The sequence below is a fragment of the Triticum urartu genome, chromosome 7A (genome assembly GCF_056163025.1).
Source record: "Triticum urartu cultivar PI428250 chromosome 7A, HENAU_Tu73, whole genome shotgun sequence".
Taxonomy (NCBI): Eukaryota; Viridiplantae; Streptophyta; class Magnoliopsida; order Poales; family Poaceae; genus Triticum; species Triticum urartu.
This window is the reverse complement of record NC_141879.1, coordinates 51,768,568-51,776,854: the sequence shown is the minus strand read 5'-3', so window position 1 is coordinate 51,776,854 and position 8,287 is coordinate 51,768,568. Positions and strand designations below refer to the sequence as shown.

The window sequence follows — 8,287 nt, the reverse complement described above, 5'->3', positions numbered from 1 at the left end:
TGGAGGGCAAGTTTTTGATTTACACCACTGGAATGTAGGCATTTTTGTTCAGTTGTCAGGCACTTATGCACGATAGGTTTCTCCAGTAAGTAGGCATTCTACAATGCCTGTCCACCATGAGTAGGCAATATTTTGTAGCACTGGAGTTCAATTGTAGGTATTGGCATGTAGCAGCAATCGGAAAATTCTTGATGCAGTACTCCCCTTGGAAAGCTTATTGCAGTATGTTCCCATACCACAGGATGCTACCCTGTAAATACTCGCTTTTAGCTCTACAAGTGTTGAAGGTGCCTGTTTTCAAGATGTAGAGGCCTGATCCAGGTACTGGAGAACCATACAGCGCATGCGGTTTGAGTGTAAATGTTGGCAGCAAAAAACTTGAGCAGCCTGCTGTATTCGGCGATGGAGAGATCGCCTTGGATGAGGTTTTAGAACTCGGCGCCGAGGATGACGGCGCGCCCCGGCTGGTTGTCCATGAAGGAGGAGGTGGAGCTCCAGATGTCGTAGGCGGTGCATGCCGGAGTGGCGACGACGCCGAGGAGCTCTTCGTCAACCATGCCGTATATCCACAGCACCATGGTCAGGTCGTCGTTGCGCCATGTGGCACTCTGGCCAAGCGGCTCGGCGACGACGTCGAGATGATGCTGGACCTCATACTTGCAGAAGATGGTGTAGAAGAGCTGGCGCCAACGGGAATAGTTACCCGACTCGAGCTGGAGTTTGGCAGAGAAGAAGTGGGCGATGGAGGGCGGGAGGCCGGCCGTGGAAGAGCGGCCAGCGTCGGAGCCACGAAGTCCACCGAGCGCGTGGTGAGGGACCAGGGCGCGGCCTAGCCCACCCGACGCGGGGACATGAGTGCCTGCTGGCCGTGCGGAGGACACCCGCGGTAGGCGGTGTAGCGAGGCGGACCATGCGTGGTGCCGAGGTAGAAGAGGAGCCAACGGGCGCAGCCGCAGGGGTGGGCGCCTCAGGGACGTTGGCCTTGCCCCAATCGACGAGGGCCGCGCGGCATGGCGCGGGGTTCGCGGCGGGCGCAGCTGGGAGTGCGTTGGCCGCGGCCGAGGCTGGAGCGGCGGCGGAGATCGAGGCGAAGTGGTTGGACGCCGGCGTGTCGAAGTCCGTCGAGCGGGTGCGGCGGAGAAGACGGTTCATAGCGGAAGCGAAGGAGGGTCGAGAATCGAAGAGGCTCTGCATCTGATACCAAGCTAGATTATGCAAACTGACACCCTGCTGTATTCATCTGAGAAGTGATACATGAGCAGGGAGATCGTGAGCGAAGGCTGCATCAGTTAGCCAGTGGGCGGCGTGGGTGTTTTCCAACAACTCACCCTCTGATTGCTGAAGCAACAGCGGTATGGGAAGGAGTAATTGTTGCAAATCTTCACCGCTTGAAGAAGATAGTGATGGAAACTGATTGCCGGGAGGTAATTAACCTCTGAAACACTCGCCATGATTTGCGTTCAGTCATTGCACCCATTTTTTTCGAATTGAAGAAGTTTCTAATAGTTTTGATGTTTTTGTAATTCAATGTATATCTAGATCGGCTAACTGTCTTGCATTTTTTATGTGCCCGGCATGCATGTATGCTGGAAACGACTAAAAGTTGAATTGGAAGACTTCCTGTTTTTCTGATCAGCATCTCCTGGCTGATTGCTCGACAAATGCTTTTGTTGAATAAAGCACTCAAAATTCTCTGAAAAAATAGCAGTGTGGACCAGACGGTGTCATGCCGAACTGCCGAATAGTCAAAGCTATTGACACATTGCCACGCCGCTTTCCCATCACCAGACACGGCACCCCATCGCTGACTCCAAGTGGTGCATCTCGCAGCCATTACATCTCCTCTCACCATAAACAATCCTAAACTTGACTGACTCTGAGTCCCCCACTCCGTAAACAATCAAACCCATTCATCATAGTGTCGTTTCGCTTTTGCTTCCAACGGTGTGCCAGTCAGAGCCGGCGTCTCCCATCGGCGTCCGTGGACTTCCCTGTCGCGTCCTTCACCCACCCCCCTTGCGTCCCCCCTCCCAGCTCCATGCTCCGTTTATATACATCAAACGATGTGTGTGGGAAAGAAGAACAGAGTCAAACAGACCAAAACTGAAAGGAAGAACCATCTTGCTACACAAGGCAAAGCAAGCTTGCTTGGAATTTCGGTTGACACCTCTAGGCTGATCGATCATGGCCAAGATCCTGGATTTCTCGATCCTCGGCATGTCGCCAACAGAGATTGCTGGTGCAGGGTACGACACACTTCTATCCTTTTTTCGTGAATACGCAAAGCTTGCGTATCATTTTATTGATAGAATAAATTAGAATGAGTACAGGAAGGATACAACACAATACACGAATGCAAGAAGGCATGGACATGGTGGACTGAGCACAGAGAAAGGGGATGCTCGGCCCGAACAGAGGGTACAACACGGCTAAACCCGACAAGCCCCGAAGTAGAGGGGCAGGCCAAGACCACCACAACAACCAACATCACCAGAGCAAACCATGGGGACACCGCGAGCGCTCAAGATGGCGCCTTCAAAAAGGAGAACAACACCGTGACGCCGTCGCCATCCGATCCGAAAAACCGAACCAAGGGTTTTACCTGAGATTGAAGAGGGACGTAAATGAAGGCCATGGCAGTGCCTCCAAGAAGAAAAACGGCACTGGTGGGTGTCGTCGCTGCCAGCATCGGCAAGCTGAGCAGGGCTTTCGCCCTCGCCTGAGTCCAAGCAATCCCATAGCCGCCGAGTCGGAAGTCTGAAGATGAGCAAGTCGGGCCGCTGGCCAGAACCGCCGCATCAGGAAGGGGGTGTGGGGCTACACTTGTCGCCGAAGGACGTCACCGGGTGCCGTCGAACACGAGCAATGAACCAGGCACAAGGAAAGGCGTGGAGTGGAGGTGGACATGGTCGGGGATGCAGCAGGGAAGAGAGAACCGACACAGGCGGCTCAGCCAGCTGTTTCTTCAAGTCCTGAAATGCTGCATTAGCGGCATCACTCTAGACAAAATTATCTGTCTTTTTCGTCATCTGGTACAGAGGGATGGCCTTCTCTCCCAACGGGCTTAACGCCGCAATACGACCCGCCAAACGTTGCAGGTCATTGACACACGCCGGTTTAGCCAGAGAAGTGATGGCCTTGATCTTCTCTGGATCAGCTTCAATGCCCCTGTTAGACATCAAAAATCCCAAAAGCTTGCCTGCCGGCACACTAAAAACACACTTGACCGGGTTAAGCATCATTTTATAAACCCGGAGATTATCAAAGGTTTTCTTCAAATCATCTATCAATGTCTCTTTATTTCTGGATTTCACCATAATATCATCCACATAAACATGAGCATTGCGCCCAATTTAATTATGAAGGCAATTCTGCACACACCTCTGATAAGTCGCATGGGCACTCTTGAACCCAAAAGGCATAGACACGTGGCAGAAGGCTCCAAAGGGAGTTATGAAAGTTATCTTCTCCTGGTCCTTAACTGCCATCTTGATCTGATGATAACCAGAATAAGCATCTAAAAAACTCAAACGCTCACAACCCGTCGTAGCATCAATAATCTGATCAATATGAGGGAGAGCAAAAGTATCAGCCGGACAAGCTTTGTTTAAATCCGTGTAGTCCACACACATACGCCAAGTGCCGTTCTTTTTAAGTACCAGTACCTGGTTAGCCAACCACTCCGGATGAAACACCTCGATAATAAACCCAGCCGCCAAGAGCCGGGCTACCTCTTCACCAATGGCCTTACACCTCTCTTCGTTGAAGCGACGAAGGAACTGCTTGACCGGTTTAAACTTGTGATCAATATTGAGAGTGTGCTTAGCGAGTTCCCTCGGTACACCTGGCATGTCTGAAAGTTTCCATGCAAAGATGTCCCGGCTCTCACGGATGAACCCGATGAGCGCGCGTTCCTATTTCGGATCTAGATTACCTGGATTTCCTTGGAATCCAGAGTTAGAGCCGCCACCGTCATAACCCGGTCCATGAGAGCCGGATCCTGAACTGCCACCTGGCCCATGACTGTCTTGAAAAAGATTGGAATTCTTGTACTCCATAATCTAACAATCCTTCCAAAGGTGCCCGTACGGTCTTTCTCGTGTTCCATGTCTTCGGCAGGGTTGATTTAGCATCTGTTCAAGATTGAAGCCGGATCCTCCGATCCATGGGGGCGGTTTACCCTTACGAGATTGATCATTATTCTGCGCATTGGTGTTAGGCACAAAGTCAAAACTATTGTCAGTTTTGCGCTTACCGTTGCCTTCCTGGTTCGTTGGGTTATGCTGCTGCCCCTTGGTGTTGCTGCTCTTCTTTCCCTTTCCCGGCTTTTCGCCATCAGACTCGGGGTCCTTGGTACCATCAGAGTCAGCATACTTAACCAGAGCCACCATCAGTGTCCCCATGTCATTGCAGTGGCGTTTGAGCCGCCCTAATTTCTGCTTTAGGGGCGTGAAACGGCAATTCTTTTCCAACATCAACACCGCTGAGTCGGCATTGATGCGATCCGACGAGTGCAGGATTGTTGAGACCCGGCGCACTCAATGGGTTGTCGACTCACCTTCTTCTTGGACACAGGAGGCTAAATCCACAATTGACATGGGCTACTTGCATGTATCCTTGAAATTCTAGATAAACCAGGCTTTTAACTCGGCCCATGACCCAGTAAAATTGGCAGGGAGCCCCTTCAACCAAGTGTGGGTCGTTCCCTCCAACATCAGGGGGAAGTATTTAGCACATGCAGCATCGCTGACATCTAGCAATTCCATGGCCATCGCATAACTCTCAATCCACGCCTCAGGAGGTAAATCGGCTGTATAGTTAGGCACCTTGCGAGGACCCTTGAAATCCTTGGGCAGACGCTCATTACGTAGATCAGGTACAAAGCATGTCACACCCAAATTTCTAAAGGTTACCCCTGGCTTCATAGAAGTGGTTGGACGAACCGGAGTAGGTTGACGAGCCGCATACTGAGCCGCCAGCTCGGCCTCTCGACGCGCTCTACCTTGATCCATTACATTCAGAGCATCGGCGCCACCGCCCGTCGGGTTATGCCCACGAGGCGGGTTATGGTTCCACCCACTACTTGACACAACCGGTTCATCGATATGCCTGGTGTAACTCCGGCTCGGGTGGGGGGTGGAATGAATCATGTCACGGCTGTAAGAATAAGCCTGCTGTTGAACCAGTGTTTTCTGGAGGAGCTCTCTAGCCCTTCGTGTTTCAACTGCCGTCGGTGACTCGCCTTCAACCGGGAGAGCCGCCAATTGTGATGCCGCAGCGATCATGTTATCCAAAGGGTTAGAGTAATGACCCGGTGGCGTCGGCACATGCTGCGGTGGGTTGTTGTTCTGACGAGGCAGGTCCGTCATGCGCGGCTGAACCGGTGTACCCGTCCCAGGTGCTTCGACCCGATTTACCACTGCCGGCATACTGGTTCCTGCTCCTGGCGTGTTAAAGAGATTTCTTGCCTCATAAACCGAGGACAGACGAGTCTGATGCCTCCTCCTCATGACTTCGTTTGAAGCGTTCTGATCTAGCATGAGCCGATAAGACTGCGACTGAATCTGTTGCGCCTGAGCATCCAAAGCAGCCCGCTCCTCGGCCATCCTAGTGTTTTCTGTGCTTAGCTCTTCCTTGGCCTGTGCTATCTCATCACGCAGTTTTGCGATCGCCACATTATGCTGATCTTGATCCGCCGGGTTAACCACCGCTGTTAACAGTGTTGTCAGCTTATCCAGCAAGTCAGTTAAAACCTGAGCCGGCAGGCGCTCAGGGCCTCCTGCCCCGCCAGCCGTTGCGGCTGCTGACCCGAAAATCAGCTCTACTGTAGTCGACGAGTGCTGCACGGGCTGTGTACTAGCCATGACGATTGCAACTCGGTTCGTCGGCTCACAGGAGTCCAGAATATTGTCGCCATCAGAACAGCCCCCAAGCCGGCCGTCTTGCAGTTGATACAATGACTCGGTCTCACCAGTGGATGACTCACCATCAGAGTAACTACGGTCTCACCACCAGATGCCGATCTATCCTCAGGTTCTGCTCCATGGATAAACCCCACGAAGGTACGATTCATGGTGGGCTGAACCAGGGCGGGTCTCGCACGCTGAGCCATCTCGATGATGTCGGTGCAGATGTCTGGCTCAGGTCCCGGTTCGCCGATCTTGCCGATGAAGACGTGAATTCCGTCGAAAGGGACCCGGTACCCGTACTCAATTGAGCCGGCCTCGGGGGCCCGGCCTGCGTCATTGATGTAGAGCTTGCCGTGACGACTCTTGGTCATCCGGCCCACAGCGTATCCCTTGATCCATTCGAAGTTGCCCTCTAAGAACTTGAAACCATCATGTGATAGCTCCGCGGTGGGCGCCAACTGTCGTGGAATTGTCACGGCAGATGTCCTAGTGTGAGGACTTAGTCGTGGAGCCATCGCAACGAGATTAGCTTAAAGGGGTTAAACATGACAAAGGACATGGGGAGTTTTATACATGTTCTGCCCCTTACAGTGAAGGTAAAAGCCTAATCCAGTTGGAGGTGGTATTGCTAGGGTTTCGATGACTAGGGAGCGAATATGTTTAACCTGGCTCTCGATCTGTTGTTTCTTGTTCTAAGCCGCCGCTGGGTCGTCCCCTTATATACATGGGTTGACGCCCTGCGGCCCACAGAGTCCCAGCCAGCTCATACAACGTATCCGGCTTGGTGACCTCTCTTACATGCCTTACAACACAAGTCTATATACATGGCAGTTTATATCCGTGGGCCTTAAGCCCCCTTCGGGTTTGGGCCCTCTACTAAGCCTATCTATGAACCGCCATTGTTAATATGCTCTTGGGCTTCATTGAGATGAACCACCATAGGGATGACCCGGCCCCTCCTGGGCGGGTCATACCTGATAGTCATATCCCCAACAGACAATACACCGGTGGGCAATGACAGCGAGCAAGGAACTGGAAGACGCAGATCTGAGCCGCTGGGGCCTGTCGTCACGACACGGGCGAGCCGAGGTAGCCGGAAGGAACGCAGCTATCGGGTCGCCGAGGCCGAAACCGCACCGGTAGAGGATGCTGGTAGAACCGTGGACACTGGAAGACGCAGGTCCAGGAACAACGGGCCGGAGCAGCGGCGGCAAAAGGCCCTGCGTGGTCACACTCGCCCACCACGCCACCAGGCTGGCACACAGTTGCCACCGGGACCGACCACATGACCTCAACACCACCAAACCGGAGCTAACACCATAGCTTAGAGGCAGATGCCGTCGGGGACAAATCGACCCACCTACATGAGGCAGGCACGCAGAGCCCCAGCCAGCAAGGCGCTGGCCCGCCCAAAAAGGTTGTGCCTGCACCCCCGGCCAGTAGCAGCAACACAGCAGAGGAGCTGGGCTGCGCCGCCAGGGGATAGCAGGGGAGCAGCAACAGGGCCGTAGCCGGACACGCCGGCCTGCCTGAAACGGCGGCGCCTGTACCCCGGCCGGCAGCAGCACTCACAGTAGAGGAGTTGGGCCGCGCCGTCGAGGAAATGCAGGGGAGAAGCAGCATGGCCCAAGCCGAAAGTCAGGGGAAGACCACCACGTTGGCGACACCGGACGACAAGGGAAGAAGCAGCAGCCGAAGGGGACGCCCCGAGACATGCGGCCAGATCTCGAGGAGGGGAGGGAGCGCAGCACCAGCGCCGCGGGAAGACGGATCCGCCCCACCGCTACCATCCCCAGGCTCAGGACGGCTTCACCGACGAGCCCTCCGGCGGCGGCTATGCGAGGGGAGGGTCGTGGAGGGTTGTGGAGGGGGCCGCTGGGGGCAGCGGCTAGGGTTTCCCCCGTGTCGTCGCGGGAGGGGCGACGCAGGGGACGGGACGGGGATGTTACCCAAAAAAAGGAAATAATAAAAAGAATCAGGAAGCATGCGATGAAGAAGAAGATATAGCAGGATGAGAAGGTCGAGCAGAGCACGCAGCCACAGAGGAAGCGGGAGGTCAAGCCGGCCAGGTTCACACCTGAGTTCGACGGCCTCAACTGCTTCGAGTCTGTAATTTCTTATGACCTATGATTGTGAGCAACTCGCAGGGGTTTTTTCTTTTGACTTCTCGTTGAACTTTTTAGTTGCTTACTAAAGAAGAGACTCACCATTTCTACAAAATGAATCAACTGATAATTTATTATACATCTGTATTGGTGATGTTTAAGCTGTACGTACTAATTCGAACCATCATTCTTTCACCGGAAAAAGGGAATAACCAGAAGGTGGAGGTGCGAATGGCTTCCCTCGCACGGCGGGGCTTCGAGCCGTGACCCACC

General features: G+C 53.7%; 2 pseudogenes; one reads left to right on the top strand and one right to left on the bottom strand.

Moving 5' to 3' along the window:
- Positions 1 to 378: 378 nt before the first annotated feature.
- On the bottom strand, positions 379 to 1,486 carry LOC147957615 (uncharacterized; annotated as a pseudogene).
- A 654-nt stretch (positions 1,487 to 2,140) lies between these two features.
- LOC147957614 (uncharacterized) lies at positions 2,141 to 8,039 on the top strand (annotated as a pseudogene).
- The last annotated feature ends 248 nt before the right edge of the window (positions 8,040 to 8,287 follow it).